This window comes from Euprymna scolopes, chromosome 19 (assembly GCF_053919585.1).
Source record: "Euprymna scolopes isolate OS-2025 chromosome 19, ASM5391958v1, whole genome shotgun sequence".
In the NCBI taxonomy this organism is placed as follows: Eukaryota; Metazoa; Mollusca; class Cephalopoda; order Sepiida; family Sepiolidae; genus Euprymna; species Euprymna scolopes.
In genome coordinates, this window is record NC_136500.1 from 37,550,611 (window position 1) to 37,573,110 (window position 22,500).

The following is a 22,500-nucleotide window of genomic DNA, read 5'->3' on the forward strand; positions in this document are numbered from 1 at the left end:
ACTGATTTACTGCATGCAGACTAAGCAACAACCGAAATGGGGCATTCCCGCCCAAAAGTTGTGGTTAGTTTTGCGTTGTTGTTGCTATTGTTGGTGGTTTGTGAGGCTAGTTGAACTTTTGCATGGAGCCCATCAAAGATTGTTTGATCTACGAAGTTGTTCTCGGTTGCAAACGAAGTCGGGGAAGATTTGATCCAAAACACACAAATGGATTGGCGCAGGGGATACACTGGTGATTAGTGGTTATTTGCCTGACATATCTTTGCTTGCCACATGATGAGACAGACGCGACCAGAGGACACCGCTTCCTGATGCCGACTCCTTCTGGATTTTCACCAGATCTCTTTTCGCCGGGTAACTTTTACATTATCACGTTACCACACTGGTAAGGAGAGGTTAGTCTTTAGGCGTTATTTATGACAACGACAAGGATGATGATGATCATCATCATCATCATCATCATCATGATTATCATCATGGTGCAGTTTTTTTTTTTTATTGGGAATGCCTAGTCTGATAATATACGGCATAATCACGTTGACACACCGGTTCTCGTTAGCTTATCAAAGTTGAGCAACGTTGAGCCTGATCAGTATCAGATGGGCGATCAATCTGGGAATACCAGGCGCTATAAGTAGGAGGACGTTTGCACTTCCCTGCAAAAGCGACGATTGGGGAGCGCTTGTGAATTCATACTCCCATTTTTTTTTCACCAGAGCCCTATTCGTCGTTCATTACATTCTTAGTCTCATGATATCTCGGATATCGGACGCCAACTTTCACTTTTCACAACGCTCTCTCTTGATCTTTTGTTTAAACATCAGATAGTGGTTCAGCGCTGAATGCACAGACACTCATGTATGATGGGTTCGGCTGTTTCTTCGTTAAGCACGTAGTTTCAGATTGTCCTTCATACATGCACACACAGGCGCGCGTGCTCGCACTCGCGCGTGTGTGCGTTCTCTAGAGTTTTTAATATATGGAGAATTTTATAGCTAAAAGGAAAAAGAACCAAAAGGATTGATAAAAAGACATGTGTGTTATGTACTATAATAAAATTGACGAAGTTGAAATTATAATTAAATTCAAGCATATGCAAAACAAATGTGTTTTTGACATCATCAAATTTAACGGCTCAGTTATAATTATAACCTACACCACAAACGCCTAATAGAAGCATTTTTGATTGAACACTCGGAATAACATAAATATAATAATAGTTTCAGCATATAATGTCCATCACTCGGTCGAGTTTGAGCCAGTACTTCAGGTTCGTATGATGGCCACTGCACAAGCAACTAAGAATCATTCGATTCATCTCAAACGGGCAGTTGCACTACTCTCCCTTCCTCACTGTAGACTCGTCGAATATGTTCGTGAAGCCTACTCTTGTTGGCGTACGGTCTTTTCATCATCTGACACTTCATCGCACGACTATTAATCACGGACTAGTAATCACTAGACATTTAATCACATGGTGTTTCATCACGTGGACACTTAATCACGAGACATTTAATCACTTGGACATTTCCGAAAATGCTTGGAGGGTATTATTTTTTCACTACATTATATTTGTATATTTTTTTGGAATCCTTTAAGACGATTCTTCGTAATCTGTATATTCATTTTTGCGAACCATTGTTTGTTACCATTAAGTAAAAAAAAAAAGAAAAAAAGAAAATGAAACTATTTGTAGAAGTTTGTTTACATTTTTCAATGAAAAATAAATTAATTAAAATAAATGTTATGTCTATTGTGTATTTGTTAAAAAGTTTTTAAAAATGTGGCTAATATTCTCCTTAAGCGAACAGATAGCCTCTCCTCTAACCCTTGCATGATTGACGGGGATGGGGACAGTTTTACCCTATAGATTTTAATCTCTCGTAAAAATAACCCCCAAAATTTAACGAATAAAAACATAATCACATAAATAACATTATTACATAAATGGATTTTATTTTTTGTCCTTGGGAGGTGATTAATTGTCTCGATTATTTAAGTAGTATATGATTGGAAGGCGAAAAGAGCACCTACACGTGTCCGTTTTTAGTCAGGGGACAACGAAGAAATTTAATAGTATTTAGACATTTTTACACATAGACAATAAACTGGACGCACACCGAAAATTTGCCCTGAATCGTTCAGCAAAAAACAAAACAAAACAAAAACAAACACAAAGTAAAAATTTTAGTATCATAAATAAATGGTGGTCTTTTTCTCTTAAGACAAAGAAAATGGCGATGACACATAAAGATGCACTTACACATTCACTCACACGTACAGACACACACTCTCTCACACACAGACAGACATAGAGCGAGAGATAGATAGATAGAGAGAGATAGATAGAGAGAGAAAGAGAGAGAGAGGAAAGAGAGCGAGAGAGAGAGAGAGAGAGAGAGAGAGAGAGAGAGAGAGAGAGGTATTTTGTCTTCCAAATTAATTGCGAATGTTTTAGAAGATAAAAATAAAACGAATTCAGTCGCATTATTACCCTCCTTGTCCCTTATTATGCCCCGTAATTTGTACCTTATTTGACTTTTATTATGTTCCTTATTATGCCTCTTATTTTGTACTTTATTTTGACCTTTATTATGTCCCTATTATGCCCCTTATTTTGTACTTTATTTGTACTTTATTATGTCCCTTATTATATCCCTTATTTTGTACTTTATTTTGTACTTTATTTTGTACTTTATTATGTCCCGTATTATGCCCTTTATTTTGTACTTATTATGTCCCTTGTTTTGTCCCTTATTTTGTACTTTATTTTGTACTTTATTATGTCTCTTATTTTGTACTGTATTTGGTACTTAATTATGTCCCGTACTATGTCCCTTATTATGTCCCTTGTTATGTCCCTTATTTTGTACTTTGTTATACCGCTTATTATGCCCTTATTTTGTACTCCATTTTGTACTTTATTATGTCCCGTATTATGTCCCTTATTTTGTACTTTATTTTGTACTCTATTATGCCCTTATTATGTCCCTTTTTGTACCTCTTTTGTACTTTATTATGTCCCTTATTTTGTACTTTATTTTGTACTTCATGATGTCCCTTATTTTCTCCCTTATTTTGTACTTTATTTTGTACTTTATTATATCCCTTTTTATGTCCCTTTTTTACTTTAGTTTGTACTTTTTATGTCCCTTATTATGCCCCTTATTTTGTACTGTTTTTACTTTATTATGTCCCTTATTTTGTACTTTATTTTGTACTTTATTATGTCCCTTATTATGTCAATTATTTTGTACTTTATTTGACCTTTATTATGCCCCTTATTATGCCCCTTATTTCGTACTTTATTTTGTACTTTATTATGTCCTTTATTTTGTCCTTTATTTTGTACTTTATTATGCCCCTTTTTATATACCTTATTTTGTACTTTAGTATGCCCCTTATTTTGTACTTTATTATTTCCCTTATTATGCACCCTTTTTGTACTTTATTTTGCCTGTTGTTATGTCCCTTATTTTGTACTTTATTTCAAACTTTATTCTGTCCCTTTTTATGTCTCTAATTTTGTACTTTAATTTGTACTTATAAACCTTATTATGTCAATTATTTTGTACTTTATTATATCCCTTATTATGTCACTTGTTTTTTACTTTATTTTGTACTCATTATGTCCCGTATTATCTCCCTTATTTTGTACTTTATTTTGTACTTTATTATGTGCCTTATTATGCCCCTTATTTTATACTTTATTATGTCCTTTATTTTGTACTTTATTATATCCCTTATTATGTCCCTTATTTTTACTTTTTATGTGCCTTACTTGTACTTTATTATGTCCCTTATTATTTCCCTTCTTTTGTACTTTATTTTGCACTTCATTATGTCCCGTATTATGTCCCTTGTTTTCTACTTTATTTTGTATTTTATTATGCCCCTTATTGTGCCCCTTATTTTGTACTTTATCTTTACTTTGTTATGTCCCTCATTATACCCCTTATTTTTTTTTACTTTATTCTTTACTTTATTATGTCCTTTATTATGTCCCTTATTTTGTACCTTATTTCGTACTTTATTATGTCCCTTATTATGTCCCTTATTTATTACCTTATTTCGTACTTTATTATGTCCCTTATTTTTGTACTTTATTATGCCGCTTATTATGTCCCTTATTTTGTACTTAAATTTGTACTTTTTATGTCCCTAATTATGTCACTTATTTTGTACTTTATTATGTCTCTTATTATGTCCCTTATTTTGTAGTTTTTTTTGTACTTTATTATGTTTCTTATTATGTCCCTTATTTTGTACCTTATTTTGTACTTTATTATGTCCCTTATTTTTTTACCTTATTTTGTACTTTGTTTTGTACTTATCATGCCCCTTATCATGCCCATTCTTTTTTTGCTTTATTTTGTACTTTATTATGTCCCTTATTATGTCCCTTATTTTGTATGTTATTATGTCACTTTTTGTGTTCTTTACTATATCTCTTATTTTGTACCTTATTATGTCCCTTATTATTTCCTTTATTTTGTACTTTATTTTGTACTTTATTATGTCCCTTATTATGTCCCTTTATTTTGTATGTTATTATATCACTTTTTATGCCCCTTATTATATCCCTTATTTTGTACTTTATTATGTCCCTTTTTATGTTCCTTATTTTGGACTTTTTTATAATTTTTTATGCCCCTTATTATCTCCCTTATTTTTTACTTTATTTTGTACTTTATTATGTCCCTTATTATGTCTCTTATTTTGTACTTTATTATGTCCCTTATTTTGTACCTTATTTTGTACCTTATTTTGTACTTTATTTTGTACTTTGTTAAGTCTCTTATTTTGTACTTTATTTTGTACTTTATTATGTCCCTTATTTTGTACCTTATTTTGTACTTTATTATGTCCCTTATTTTGTACCTTATTTTGTACTTTATTTTGTACTTTATTATGTCCCTTATTTTGTACTTTAGTCCTCATGTTACATGAGCGATATTTCTTACAAAAGGGAAGAATTGCTGCTTTATGCGTTGGAATCCCTGTTACACTTTTCGCTGTCTATTTTTTTAACTTTGAATTAGTTATCATCAAATGCTTTTATACCTTATTTGGAGCGATTTTCATTAAATAATTTTCGCAAAAGATTTTTTTATCTGTATATGTATTCGACTACATGTTTTATTTTTTTGTTGTTGTTGCGTTTCAGAATGAAACGACCAATAAAATGTTCTCATCTGAAACTACCCTTTCATTTTTTTTTGCATTAAATAAACTCACATAAGATGAATATACCGTAAAACAGACGAGAGAATCTCTTTATTACTTTCCGGCAAGAAATAACCTCACAAAGTGGTTGGCATAAGCTGTGAAACGAATCGGATAAATCTTTCGCTGTGTTTCGACAATAAATAATCTCTCCAAATGTCGATATGTTGTTAAGCGGACGAAACCAGATCTATTTTTTTTTTCACAACCACTTGGCCTTTTAGCTGGAAAGCAAAATGTAGTATCTGTTCTGATAATACACTTCATCTTTTCTATACTCGATCATTGGAGGAGAAGTCCTTCTAGACTGAGGCAATTTTTATTTTTGTTCCTACCCAAAGTACCCCTTTTGAGGGGAGATTGATTTTCCCTACATTAAAACCTAACCTTATGTTTAACTCTGCCCTCACGGGGAGGCAAGTAAATAGGAATTATAATCTCACAAAAGAGTTCCTGAGCTGAAAAGCAACCTTTGTGTATAAACGTCAACAAATATACCATGATCATAACGTTTGATTCAGTGTTTTCATTCATATATTTCCCTTTGACGAATTAGAGTTAGAAACGAATTGGTTTGTAAAGGACGTGTGTGTGTGTGTGTGTGTGTGTGTGTGTGTGTGTGTGTGTGTGTGTGTGTGTGTGTGCATTCTTGCAGCCAGTCTGGTTGCACTTAATATGCCTTGGCACCAATAAAGTTGTGCGCCATAAAATGACACATATCACTTGACTTCCTGGTCTTCGAATAACGACTATAACGGAAGAAAACACACACACACACACACACACACACACACACACACACACACACACACACACACACACTCTCTCTCTCTCTCTCTCTCTCTCTCTCTCTCCCTCTCTCTCTTTCTGCCTCTCTTTCTTTCTATCTCTCTCTCTCCCTATACTCCTCTCTTAAAAAGATACACGCGCACGAGAGTCATGTAGACCGAGAATCACATACACATGCATATAAGCACACTAAGACACGCCTATCGCACGAAGGAAGAAAACTCGGCGTAAAGAGAAGGAAGAAAGGAAAGATAAAGGAAAAAAACTGAACGTGGATGATGAGAACTTTGACGCCTACATCCGAAACACACATGTTACGATGCAAGCACACACACACACAAACGCAGAGAGAGAGAGAGAGAGAGAGAGAGAGAGAGAGAGAGAGAGAGAGAGAGAGAGAGAGAGAGAGAGAGAGGGTGTATATCTATTCACACACATCGACTCATTCACTTATTACTTAAGGGTACATTTACTCATAGAGACAATAAGTTGGACACACGCGCGCTTGTAAATATTCGTTTAAACACACAGCTCACATCTCAGAATATTATCTGCACATATAAGCACACTTACAAGTACTTATTTAAGCACCAATTCAAACATATTCATTTAAACACACACAAACATATATTTAAACATACGTACATTCAGATATATTTCAAAGTACAAGCAAAAACATCCATTTAAACACACCTATACACAGCACACACACATATCAGATTGCATACTCATGCTAATAAATATTAACCTGACACGACAGTGATTGTTTTTCAAACACACACACACACACACACACACACACACACACACACACACACACACACACACACACACACACACACACACACACACACACACACACACACACGTGCTTGCTTGCCCGTGTGCATATGGTACCTTCTTGAAACTCATACACACCCAACCAGCAAACTAGCGCCTGTGCCATTAACTGGTCATTTGTAAAGATATAATGCTATATTATGTCAGATATAATACTATACTATACTAAACGGAAAGATACTATACTATACAAGATAATACTATACAAGATAGAATATGCTATACAAGATATAATACTATACTATACAAGATATAATACTATTATAAGGATGTATTAGTATACTATATTATACAAAATAAAATACTATGCTATACAAGATATAATAATATACTATACAGAATATAATACTATACTATACTAGATATAATACTATACTATATAAGATATAATACTATGCTATACAAGATATAATGCTATATTATACAAGATATAATACTATACTATAAAGATATAATACTATACTAGAAAGATATTATACAAGATATAATACTATACTATATTAGATATAATACTATACTATACTAGATATAATACTATACTATACAAGATATAATACTATACCGTACAAGATATAATACTTTACTATACAAGATATAATATTATAGTATAATAGATAATACTATACTATGCAAGATATAATACTATACTAGATATAATACAATACTATACTAGATATCATACTATACTATACTAGATATAATACTATACTATACTGGATATAATACTATACTAGATAATACTATACTATATATTATATAATACTATACTAGATAATACTATAGTATACAAGATGAAATACTATACTATACAAGATATACTACTATATCATACTAGATGTAATATTATACTATATTAGATATAAACTGTACTATAACAGACGGGAATATATAATACTATAATATAATTTACTTGTCAGTAATGTAAGGTTTATTAAGAAACAGAAATTTATTTAAGAAAGAAAACCTGGAATGCTATCCTAAGGAAATGGAACGAAACTTCCTATGTGTATTTATTACATTAATGAATTTATTAATTACTGCAATAGTTGGTGTAAATTTTTTCAAAAGAAAATAAAACGAAAAGTAAACAGATGTAAATAAACTCCAAAAACCAAGAAAAGGAAAACAAACACAAAAACAATTGAAGGTTTTTGTTTCATTTTGATAATATAGAGGAAAAACATATAAAAAGGGGGGGGGGAGAAAACAACAAAAAACTGTTTGAATTATATAAAAAAATGAGGAAAATGTTTCACTACAACCCAAAAAATAAAACGTAAAACGAAAAGTAAACAAATGTAAATAAAACAAAGAAAAGGAAAACACAAAAAAGCTTTTCGTTTCATTTTGATGATATAAAAGAAAAAGAAACCAAAAGAAGAAAAGACAAAACAAAAAGGCAAACAAATAAAACTGTTTGAATTCGCTAATAAGAAAAAAATGAGGAAAATGGAGGAAAAAAAAATTGAAAGTTAGCCGTATTTAGTGAAAGCCGTAAATAAGGAAGCACAGTCGAACATTCATAAATAATGGCACCCCTTACCCCCCTCCCTTAAAAAAAAAAACGAAAAAAAAAAAAAAAAGAAATGTGGATTATATTTATTGTGTTATTACGTTGTTTGGGATGCTTTTTAGTTTGCTAAAATATAATTATATGTCTGTATCGAAAAACGAGTACAATAAATTTAAGTTTGTGAACTGTTCGTTAAATAACGGGATTATTTTCAATCGGGAACGATGGGAGGACTTGGTGAATAGAGGGAAAGATGGGAACAACTTTCTCTGTAGGTGTTTACGATGATGATCATGTAGCTCCTAGGATTGAATCTAGGGTTTTGTTATTACGAATTTAAGTGCCTAAAATATCGTTCTATAGTTAGACATAATAGATTTGTAAATCTCGTAAAAGTTTAAGTACGGCTGGTGTTGGTATTGCCCAACCCCCAACCCCAACCTCATGTTAAGAACGGCTTTTGGAATAGAAACTCCCAATATACTCATGGTAAGAATGGCTTTCGGGATGGACACCCACAACCTACCCCTGTTAAAAAAGGTTTTTAGAATAGACACCCCATTTTGTGGGGAGGAGGGGGGGGGTAAAATATCTGCCCCAAATTTAATTGTTGTCTGTATTGCGTAATTATAAAATTCTATATATTCTATAAAAAAAATCTATAATAATTTTGTGCTTATGCACGTAGGTTACCCATACGGTCTTTTTTTTGTAAAAATAGTCATAAAAATAATAATAATAATAACTAGCAGGACCCGTGGAAATTCCACGGTAGTTAAAATCTTTTAAAACACATCAGTAAGAAATTCCTTATTGTTATATTACAAAAAATTAATGTATGGAAGCAAGTAGAACAAACAAAGAACTTTGGTTTAAACTTTTATTGAAGGTCAATGCGATCGTAACTGATGCTGTTGATATTGTCAGGAAGTGCTGGTGATGATTGAGGCGGTGACAGGGACGTCGATCAGCTGCTTGGAGTGAGAATAGTGGTCAGTCAGCAGGTTCTGGGGAGTTAGACTGTGAATTTTAAAAAAACTGTGTGACATTGTTGACATCGATTTTGTGAAAGTTCTGATGACTCCAAGTTGTTTAATATTTCAGGACATTTTGGATTACACGTGTGAGTAATGAATAGGTCACAGAAAACTGCCATTGCATCTTGATAAAGCTGTTGTAGATTCCTAGGACTTCCTGTAAATGTAAATGGTAGAATAACTGGTACACCAGAATAACCATCTTCATTCCTTGCTAAATGATCCATTAAGCCAGAATATTGAGCAGCTCTCAATAAACTTTGATAGCACTATTGTAAGAATCATGCTGAAAGCCATTCTTAATATGGGGAGGGTGGTTAACTATTCTAAAACTACACTTAACAATGTAAAAAAATAAGGGAAAATATATGTATGAACAATAAATATTTCTTCAGTTAAATAAAATATTCTGTAAATCTTTTAATAAGGAATAAATATTTATTTAAATCATAATTATTGAAACAAAGTATTTTACTGCATAAAAAAACGGTTATGGGGAGAAGGGTTAACTATTTTGGGGTGCCCGGAAAACTCGCCTCGGGAAAACTCGACCCCGGAAAACTCGCCCCCTTTCGCTAGGTAGGAAAATTGGCCCCTTATTGAATAAATATCAATTGAAAACACATTTTATGATCATTCTTGAAGGAGATATTGTTTTTTAAAATAGACTATAACACCCCCATAATATTAAAAAAACATATTTTTACTTGTTTAATGTTTTTTTGTTTTTTTAAAATAAAATCGATTTTCTAAGTGTCCGTTTTCTACCTAACTGGCTAAGTTCTTAGTGGTTTCACTTATTTTAAAGCGTTTATGTTCATACAAAGTTAATTACAAATTTTTTTTTTGTTCTTATTTTAACGATGTTTTTTGGAGTCATAAAAACAATAATAAAAGCAAAACCAAAAAATTAAAAAACGGAGCGATTCGATTCTTCGTTACTTTTTGTTTTGGATTTTAATTATGATAGTTTTTTTTTGTTATGTTTTTGTTTTCTCTCATACCAAATACACTCATACGTTATTTAAAATTATAATTTTATCAAGTACCAACATTTATTGTCGTCCTGTCAAATTTTGCAAAAATTAACTAATAAATTAAAAGTGAAATATTTTTTGGCGCGAGAGATCCCATGTGCTAACAATCTCTCGTTAACTCATTTTTAATTTTTTTTAATTTTTACTTCAAAATTCTAAAATCAATCATTAAGAGAAAAAGTAATCACTAAATAAATTTATTAATCAATTTTATTGAAAACTCCGCTATCGTTTATCAAGAATCTTTTTAATTTCATTTTTTGTTGGTTGTTTTTCGGAGGGAGATATAGTTTTTACCCCCCCCCCCAAAAAAAAATTATATTTTAAAAAATATTAAAATTTATTATTTTCTTTTTAAAACCAAATCTCCCTCAGTAATTTCTTTAATTTTCTATTGTTTAGCGATTACCAAGAAGATGTGATATACCGGACATTATTTCTCGATCTCACGTAACACTCGACATGTTTTTTTGTTTGTTTTCTGTGGTTTTTTTTTTCTTTACCGAATAAACGATTCCAAATAAATTAAACAACAAACAACAGTCGGCGAGGTAGAAAAATCGATTTTACCCTTTTATAAACAACAGTAAATAAGTAAATTCTTTTTATATTAATATAAAAAAAAATATGCGGTCTCGTTTATGAACATAATAAACGCTTTAAAATAAGTGAAGCCACTAAGAACTTAGCCAGTTAGATAGAAAACAGACACTTAGAAAAGCGATTTTATTTAAAAAAAAACAAAAAAACCTTAAACAAGTAAAAATATTTGTAAAAAATATTATGGGGGGCTATAGTCTATTTTAAAAAACAATATCTCCTTCAAGAACGATCATAAAATGTGTTTTCAATCGATATTTATTCAATAAGGGACCAGTTTTCCTAAATTCCTATTTTGGACCTTCACCTAAATAGCGATTTAATGAAAAAAAATTTGTATCTTTTTTTTAATAATTTGTTTTAAAATAAGGGAAAAAAATCTTGGATACCGCTATTGTAAGAATCATGCTGAAAGCCATTCTTAATATGGTTTAATATGGTTTTAACTATTCTGAAACTTCACCTAACAATGTAATAAAAATAATGGAAAAATTCTTTAGTTAAATAAAATATACTGAAAATCTTTAAATAGGAAATAAATATTTGGGTTTGTATTACTGTACACATAGATTCGAAAAAGTTGTCAAAAACAAATATATAACAAATAAATGTTATCAAAGGCAAGATAAGTTACTTTTCTACCAAACTGGATATATTTTTTGTGTTTTTATTCAATGTAACATGTTTATTCAGCTCGAAAAACATACAGTGCTTACCGATGTATTCGAAAATTCAAGATGGCGTCTCACACCCTCTTTAACACCGTAAGTTTGGAAAAAGGTGTTATAAATAAAAAACTATGCAAAATACTAATAAAAACCCGCCGAATATATGTCAACCTATGTCACAGTAACATGTATTGAGCGAGTTTTTAACAGTATTTTATCCGGTTTTTTATTTATAACATCTTTTCCCAAACTTACCGTGTTAAAGAGAGAATCAGACTCCATCTTGAATGTTCCAATACATCGGTAAACACTGTATGGTTTTCGAGCTGAATAAACATGTTACATTGAATAAAAACACGAAAAATATATCCAGTTAGGTAGAAAAGTAACTTATCTTGCCTTTGATAACATTTATTTGTTATATATTTGTTTTTTGACAACTTTTTCGAATCTATGTGTACAGTAATACAAACCCAAATATCTATTTAAATAAATTTAATCGTAAGTAATGAAACAAATATTTAAAAAAATTGTTGTGTTCATTTTTTATAGTATTTAAATATGTATACCCTTCGGTGGGCATTAGAAGATGACTGCCTGTAAAAGAAGCAAAATAAAACGAACAAAACATAAGTAATAACTATGTAAACAACGTGAAGCTGTATAAATGTTACAAAATTACTCGATTCAGCATTAAATAACACGAAAAAGGATTGATATGCCGTAAAACAAAAACAAAACAGAACAAGACGTAAAATGTTTTGACTCTGTGTTACTCAGTGTATTTGCCAATGGTGACTGGTGATTTATTCTTGACTTTTGTAACATTTATTTCTAAACATATTTTTTTTTTTATGTAAGGCTCACTCAAAAGTACATAAAAGTAATAAAAAAGATAAAATGGCACAATAAAAAAAAAAAACGAACTCGTAGCGTTAAATGTAAAAAATATATTTATTATTGAATAAAAAAAACATAAGCGTTCCAGAAGACATCGTTAAAAATGTAAGTAAAATACTATACTATATTTAAACTGATAAAGATTGAACAATAAAGGGAGATAATTCACATTAATTTATGTTTGCGATGATGATGACGCGTTTCATTAATTAATGTTTGCGATGATGATGACGTGACACCGTACGTACAAGCAAATTAATATATAGATAATGCCCAAAAACAATTATATTGATTAATAATCGAAAAACTACTTATTTGCGGACAATTCCAATGTGGTATTTGTTGTAAGCATACTATTTCCCCGTTAAAATTATAAAAAGTTCGGTGTATAAGATTAAAATAACGGTGTATAAAATTAAAAATATAAAATTACAAAAAAAAATAAAGGAAAGGTATTTAAACTATGCGTATTGTTTAAAAGCAAAGAAAATGCTCTGTCTAAAGTAAATAAAAAGTGTGTAATCTTTTTGGTGTTTCTCTCTCGTTCGCTTTCTCTCTATCTCGCTCTCTCTGTCTGTCTGTGTCTCTCACTGTGTCTTTCGCTCTCTATCTCTTTCTCTATCTCTGTCTCTCTCTCTCTATCTAGGTATCAATCTATCTGCCTTTCTCCCTGTCTCCCTATAAGTCTATCTTACGCTGTCTGTGTATCTTGGTGTGTCCGTGTGTATTTGGTTACAAAATCTGTCCTTCGCCCGCTGGTATGGCAAACCTCGAATATCGTATCGTAGTCACGTATTTGTTTTATTTTGCAGAAAACAATAAGTTTAATCGACACCAGTAGAAGAATTTAAGTAATATAGTGGGGAAAGGAAAATGAAACAGAAAAGAAACTGGTTGTTTAGCGGCCATGGTTTTTAACAGCTGGTGTGTTCGTTTATTCAATAAGGTATCTATTCTCGAATAAGAGAGTTGATAGGTATAAACCAATGAAAAGTGATGGAAACGTGTAAGGGTGCAATTATTATTTTGTGTAAGGGAAATGAAAAGTTGATGCTTTGCATAAGACTTTATAATCCAGTTAAGAAAGGTGACTGGAGAACATAGTAGGAGTGTGTATATATTTTCAGGGTGTAAACTGAGAGCATATAGAGAGTGAAAAATAAGAACTTCTTCCTCCGTAAATGATGGCGATCGTCATGAAGCCTCTACTAGGATGCAATATAGGGTTGTAATCTAACGAATAAATGTGTCTATAACGGTGGTCAAAAGTAAAATAAGATGGCTGATAATAGTTTAGGCATAATAAATTTGTATGTGCCATCTGTTCTTACAAACCTACAGTAATTTGGTCCAGAGGGGAATTTCTGCAATCAAATTAATTCTCCTCATCTCGAGTTGAGCATATTGAGAAGTGATATACGAATTACCATTAGCATATAAGCGATGCTCTTTGTGTAAACAAAGCGAGCTTAGGTATTTCAGACGATGTCAAAACATCGTTAAACTCTCGACTCGCTCAGCAGCCGCCGATAGCATAATGGTTAGGAGCCTTGACTGTCTTACAGACGGTCGGGTTTCAATCCTGGCTTGAGGTAGTTGCCTGTCTAGCTGCACTGATGAGCTGTGAAACAGCGAAACAGTACTCTATGTGAATGACTATATATATCTATAATATAAAGCTGAATGTGTGTGTATGTGTGTGTCTGTGTGTGTGTGTGTGTCTGGTCACGAATAGGCTCTTATATGGTTGATTATTTAAAAAAAAAACTAATTACATATAATGATAGAAGATGTATCGAGGATCAGGAATGGGTATGTTTGATCTGGCAGAATGGTGGTTCATAAAAATTGTGGGGTCCGCGTTCGCGCCTGGCCCCCAAAGTATTGAAATAAAAAAATGAAAAAAAGGTTTACACGGGTTTTTGATATAGATGTACACAAGAACACTTTGATAAGTATAGTTCAACTTAAATAGGGATGATATAATAAAATTGTGGGCTATGCGTTCGCGCCTGTACTCCATGGAAATATGGCACAAACTTTAACAAAGACTTTTCATATCTATTTGCGTAAGTATACTTTGATAATTATGTTTCAGTTTGAAGAAATATGGTATAATAAAATTATTGGATGTTCGTTCGCGCCTGACCTCCTAGAATGTAAATATGTAACAAAGTTTAACAAGGTTTTTTTTAAAGGGGCGAGGGTCCACAATAACACCATACCTTTAATCTTAATTCACGTTAGTTTTTATTTATTTTTTTAGTTGAATCATATTGTGTTGAATAAATTCACCTCATGAATTCACGTTCTTGTTAAAGTGAAAGCCAAAAGAAAAAGTCGGAACTTTAGACAATTCTCGACACAAATTTTGCATAACCCTGTTTTTTTCCTTCTCTACTTGCACGTGGCACTTTTTCGAAAATAGATAAATAGATAAATAATAAAAAATAAGAACATTACTTGTTATCGTGTCAAAAGAAGGAAAAAATCCTGCTCACGTGATTACGTGTCTTTTTAAAAAAATTTAGATAACCGTTTTATTTTTATTTATATATCTGTTTAAGCGTTTTTTTGTCAGTGTACTAAAAGGAATTCAGTTGATTACAACCCTTTCTGCGTGTTCTTTACATTACAATAGTACAACCCTGAATCCGACGACGCAATACTACACCGTTCAATACTGTAAAACTGAAATGAAGCTGTTCTGCTTGAAAAGGGCGCCATTTTCTTCTTATTTATATATCGATTCTTTGCTTTAAAAAACGTGTTTACTTTTTTAATATCCCATTTTGCTGTTTTGGATTATTTTACTAAAGTAAGTAAAGCTTCATTATTTTTCAAAACTGTTTTTGTTTCTTTGTTTTTCGATATTTTGTCGATATTATTTAGTAAGAGTGTTTAGCAGAGAAGTCAACAAACGACTACCCGAAAAAATAAATATACAAGAAATAAATGTTACCATAGTTAATAAAAGTTTAGTTCATGTTTTTTTTTTGTTTTGAAATAGTTTTTAATGCTCTTTACTTGAAATAATTTCAGCGAACCGAAATTAAAACGAAATTTGAGGCGATAACTACTTAAATGAATTTTTATATAAACTACACATGCCATAATCGAATATTCCTCAAGCACAAAATAACGGAAAACATTAAAATATGTTTATAAATATTCCTTACGTTGACGGAACTCTCTTAAATTGTTAGCACAGAATGCTCAGGTGCCCCTCCTTCAAAATGAAAACGGGCTCTCCATTTCAAAGTCGCTGCCATTTTGATTTTTTTAAAAACCGGTTCGTGAATTAAAAAAACATTTTTTTACAAACTACTTAAAAATACAAACCAATGAACTTTTCTACCATAAAAGTAACTTTTATTGACTTGTGTAACATTTATTTCTTATATATATATATATATATATATATATATATATATATATATATATATATATATATATATATATATAACATTTTCTATTTGTTAAGGAAACATCATTTCGTTGGTCACTCTTGGCTACGAATGGAAACAAAGTTGATATAAAAAATATATTTTCGCGAAAATTATCTTTACTTTTATCATATTCTGCTTAGGGTAAAATTTTTGAGTATCAAAACCTATCTCTTTACAACCCCCTCATTTTCATAACCTATCATGCTTTCATCAATCACAGTCCATTTTCTGTAGGCTGTTTTTGAACCCAGTCAACGACGGGTACTTCTGCTAGTATATATATATATATATATATATATATATATATATATATATATATATATATATATATATATATATATATATATGCGTATATGTTTTTAGGAAAATGCGAGTTCACAAGTAGACAAAAATATAGGTACTGACCTTTGAACCTGAAAAAACGACGCAAAAAATACGTAAACTGCTGGAAAAGCCGAATGAAACACGAACCGGTCTCAAAATTAAAAAGATGCAGGATTAAAAAAAAAAAAGTATATTTTCATGACAATTTATTTATAGGCAACGAAAACCAATGAAATATTCTTCACAGGAAAATCAACAATATTTCGATAGATTTTGTTTTTCTTATGAATGGATTAAAGATTGTTAAAAACAGCACGAAATAACGATTTTTACAGATTTTTTTTTTGTTTCTGCTACAGTTTTTGAACGAGATACGACCTGACTAAAATATGGATAGTTTAGAGCTAGAAGATTCCGAACAAAAAAGTTGGTTTTGTTTTGTTCAAAGTTTTAACAGTACCAACTTGATATCTCTACTATTGTATAAAAGGAACTTTGTTTGTTTGTTTGTTCGGTCTCTATGGTTTCCAAATCTCCATTATACAAGTACATACTGCAGGTAAATTTAGTCCAATAATTAGGACTTCAACTCTAGCAGAGCTCACATATAGCCCAATAAAATACAACATTCATATCATAATTAATTTCTTGTAATCATGCTGCGAAAAAAAATTCGACACTAACAAATATTACAGGCTAGAACGATAAAATTGTCGCACTAGAAAAAACGACATGATTCCATTTCCGTGTGATGAAAACAGAGTTTCTTTTTTTGTTGTAGACCATCTACTAGTTGGCTAGTTGTACAAATCCCAAGAGCGGTAGGAGCCTTCTATCATGTCTGAAAGAGGCACAGTTCAACGAACGAGATCGGAGATGTGCCGCTGTACAACTCATGCTCTCTATCGATCCAAGTTATAACAACAGAATTATTACCAGCACCTTCAAAATGACACCCGGACGGTTCAACACTTGAGGGCACAGCTCAACGAAATTTCCGGCCAACGTTATGATTTTTGGTGTGGTTTCTGGTGTGGGCCACATCATACCACCTCACATCTTCGAAGTCGGCTTTAAAGCCAACACCAACGTGTACCTGGATGTGCTGAACAATGTGGTGACCCTCTGATGCAATCAAGTGGCCGCTAGCAGACCCTAGGTGTGGCAGCAAACTTGGCGCCGGCCCACATGTCCAAAGAGACCCAGACTTGGTTTCCAAAGGGGTGCTACAACTTTAGACTCTCCTCTCACTAGCTCCGCTCTTCCCCCAACCTGAACCCGCTGGAGTACTTTTGGTTATACGCCGAGAATATCACCAACATGAGCTCCCACAACACCAAAGCGAGTCTGATCGTCGCTATCCGCCGAGTATTTGTCGGGCTCCTGCCGGCGCTTGTGGAAAAGGCATGCTCCCAGTTCCGGTACCGTATCCTGAAGGCGGCTACATTGAATAAACATCAGCTCCACAACATAATCAAGTTACCTGAATTGATTTTTTCAATAAAGTTTCAAAATAAAGCTGTAGTGTTGTTTTCTTTAGGGCGACTTATTTATCGTGCCAGCCTGTAGTTATTCTTATGTATATATGTTTCAGAGATTTATCATCCACTATAACCGTAAGGTAGATGATGACAGTTATAAGTATCTCATGTTTAACACATATATTCCTCATCAATTCGCTTTGGAGCATTATCACCAAATATTAATTATCTCAGAAATGTTGTATTTTACTGGGTTATAATATATATATATATATATATATATATATATATATATATATATATATATATATATATATATATATATATATATATAATGGCGGCAATTCGCAGTATTTGATTACTTAAGAGGTTGGCTCAGTAAGAACATGTTTACATTGAACTTGAAAACAATGATGTTATATTCAGCTCGGTAGCAGTTCCGCGGTATTTTGTTTCACAGACGGGCAGTTCTAAGAAAATAAACTTTGTTCATGGAATTTTCGTTTTGTTTTAGGTGCAGGTAGAAAATCATGGAAATTATGAATAGTGGTTGTAGATGGACGAGTTTTCGTTGAGAATGTTTCACAGAGAGGAGACCAAGACTATATATTTTTATTAATATTAACAAATTTACATGGTCGTGACACTGGGCATGCTAATATTTCGGACAAATTGTCGGTTAAAACTAGGAGTCCTCGTAAAGCGATTTAATAAATCCTTGCATTCCGCAGAAGAAACCATTTATTAAATCGTCTGAAGAGAACTTCTGGTTTTAACCGACCATTTGTCCGAAACATTAGCATGTTTGGCTGTCGTGACAATGTAAATTTGTTTATATTAATATATACCTTGCTCTTCTTTTATCGAGTACTCTTAATACCTCATTAGATTCATTACTTATCAATCTTGAATACATTTTAATCCGGTATATATATATATATCGATCTTCCTATCGATTTTCTTCTTTCTCAAAAGTCTTATGACTCTACTTATCCTTTTTAAAACTTTAATAAAATTTTGTACCACTAAAAACCTTTATATATATATATATATATATATATATATATATATATATATATAAAATAAAAAGGAACAAACCGTATTATGTGTTCATCAACGTTTCGTCTTTATTTCGAGACTTCCTCTGGAAATAAAGACGAAACGTTGATGAACACATAATACGGTTTGTTCCTTTTTATTTTCTCTATTTTGTCGGAATACTATTTCCATTATTTTCATCATATATATATATATATATATATATGTGTGTGTGTGTGTGTGTGTGTGTGTGTGTGTGTGTGCGCGCGCAGTCTTTCCCCTCACGTATATGATCGTGTATATATTTGTACAAAACAGGGACTCGCTCTCAATTAGTCACACCAGATGGTTAGCGACAGTAACGAAAGAAAAGAAAACTATTTTTTTTTCTCTTTCATTCATCTTATTTATATACAAAAAATCTTGCCAGCTTAATTTAAACTGAACCAGGCAATCATTGTAGTCACGGGCAACAGCCAAACAATAGACTATGTTAAAGCTGGTCTGAATACCGGTAACTAGAAACCAAGAATTAGATGAGGTTTGAGGTAAGTTGCTTAAATCGACAAATTTCCACAATGCGAGCTGCAGTGAGTATTTTGGCGCGTGTATCCGTTTCAAACTATTTGTCTTGTCAGTTGAGATAGTTGGGTCACACTGTTCCTTCCGTTTAGCACAAAAAGTGTAGCTTAGCCTATTCAGTCATAGTAATTGTATTTTCAGTCATGTTTGCTGCAGCCACATATATATGTTTGCAGCAGCGTTTCTTAACCTCAATGCCAAACAAAAGGTCCCTAAGGTTTCCACAAGAATAAGTTTGGTAGACTAATGCAATTTTCTCCTTTCCTTGAATTTCATATGCGCAATATTATTAAAAAACAAACAAACAATATTTTCTCAGTTGTGCAATATGTACTCCACGTCAAGTCCTATAATAAATGCACAGATCCTTATTCAATAAGGATGATACATCAATTAGTGGTGTAGAATAAGTAAAACTCTTTATAATATGGTATTTCGAAGCCTAATGCTTCTCATCAAAGTAACTATTTTCTCATCAAAGTATACTATTTTTTGTTTGTAAGAGGAGACTTATTGGGATAATGCTATGAGATTAAGAAACAGCAAAAAAAAAATACTATTTTTGGTTTCCTAATCTCATTCACCAAGAGGAAGTCTCGAAATAAAGACGAAACGTTGATGAACAAATAATACGGTTTGTTCCTTTTTATTTTTCTATTTTGTCGGAATACTATTTCCATTATTTTCATCATATATATATATATATATATATATATATATATATATATATATATATATATATATATATATATATTTCCCGTTTATTTAAGCAACATATTTTCCTTTAGGCAAGACTAAATACCACGAAGGTTTTTAATTAATAAGGCATTAAAAATGTATTCAATTTTTCAAGTAGTCCATTTAGTATTCTGCTGAAATCGGCGTATGTAAGAACCTTGGGTTCCTGTTTTTATTTTTATTTTTTCCTGCGAGTACTTTTGATTTGTAGTTAGTATTTTCGTTTTCACAACTATGTTTTATTTACTGTTAAGTACCCCTTACGGCAAATACTTTACGGTTTTAATAAAGATCAGCCTACACACACACACACACACACACACACACACGTTGGTGTGTGTGTATATATATATATATATATATATATATATATATAATTTAATATAAAATATTATATACATATATTTCCTCCTTTGCTGACGAGAAGCATTTAGTTTCGAAATGCCATGGCCAAAGAGTTTTCTCCCATATTCCCCTTTCGATAATGTAATAAAGTCGTTATGTAACTTTACTCTTTATCCTTTAAACTTATTCTAACTTTTGCTCATCGTCGAGCTTTTTTTTAATAGTGATAGGTTTGTCATATCATTGAAAATGTATTTTTCAGCATAATGTTTTTACTATAATATGTTTTATATAATTCTTTAATATTGTTATTTGTACATATATGTGTTCAATGCTTTCGTAATATTCAGTGTAGGAGATGATACTTACCGCTGATCGAAGTATTCTACACGAAATTATTTTTCCACGCTAGAAACGTCTTGCGATTATTAAATTAATTTATTTGGGAAGAGCTTTTTTTTATCCTTCAAACTACGGAACGCATATAAAAAAAAAACTAATCGGGTGAAATAACTCTATTCGTTTCATAAAAAAATCGATGTCGGAAGTAATAATTCCAAATAAATTTAATTAAATATATTATCAATATAATTGTTATTTAGAGTTGAGGAAATAACAATCTAAAATAGAACAATTAAAACAACCCTTTTAGTGGAACCTTAAACTAACATACAGCTATTTAGTACAATTGATCTTCCTTAAAATAATAAACAAATGAGGTGACCTCTTAATCGTATATTTTTAAAGAATCATACTATGTATAGAAATAAATGAATTACTAAACTAACGGACCGTTTGTATATATTAATCAAATTGTGAACAAACAAACAAACAAACAAACAGACAGGAATGCGAATTTATAAATATTTATACATATTAATGCATATATATATATTTATACATATGTATATACTTATACATGTATATATTTATGCATATATATACTTATATATATATATATTTATGCATATATATACTTATATATATATATATTTATGCATATATATACTTATATATATATATATTTATGCATATATATACTTATATATATATATTTATTTATATATATACTAATATATATATTTTTATTTATATATATACTTATATATATATATTTATTTATATATATACTTATATATATTTATTTATATATATACTTATATATATATATATATTTATTTATATATATACTTATATATATATTTATTTATATATATACTTATATATATATTTATTTATATATATACTTATATATATATTTATTTATATATATACTTATATATATATTTATTTATATATATACTTATATATATATTTATTTATATATATACTTATATATATATTTATTTATATATATACTTATATATATATTTATTTATATATATACTTATATATATATTTATTTATATATATACTTATATATATATTTATTTATATATATACTTATATATATATTTATTTATATATATACTTATATATATATTTATTTATATATATACTTATATATATATTTATTTATATATATACTTATATATATATACTTATATATATATATATATACTTATATATATATACTTATATATATATTTATTTATACATATACTTATATATATATTTATTTATACATATACTTATATATATATTTATACATATATACTTATATATATATTTATACATATATACTTATATATATATTTATACATATATACTTATATATATATTTATACATATATACTTATATATATATTTATACATATATACTTATATATATATTTATACATATATATCTATGCATATATATATTTATATATATATATTTATACATATATATATTTATATATATATATTTATACATATATATATTTATATATATATATTTATACATATATATATTTATATATATATATTTATATATATATATATTTATACATAT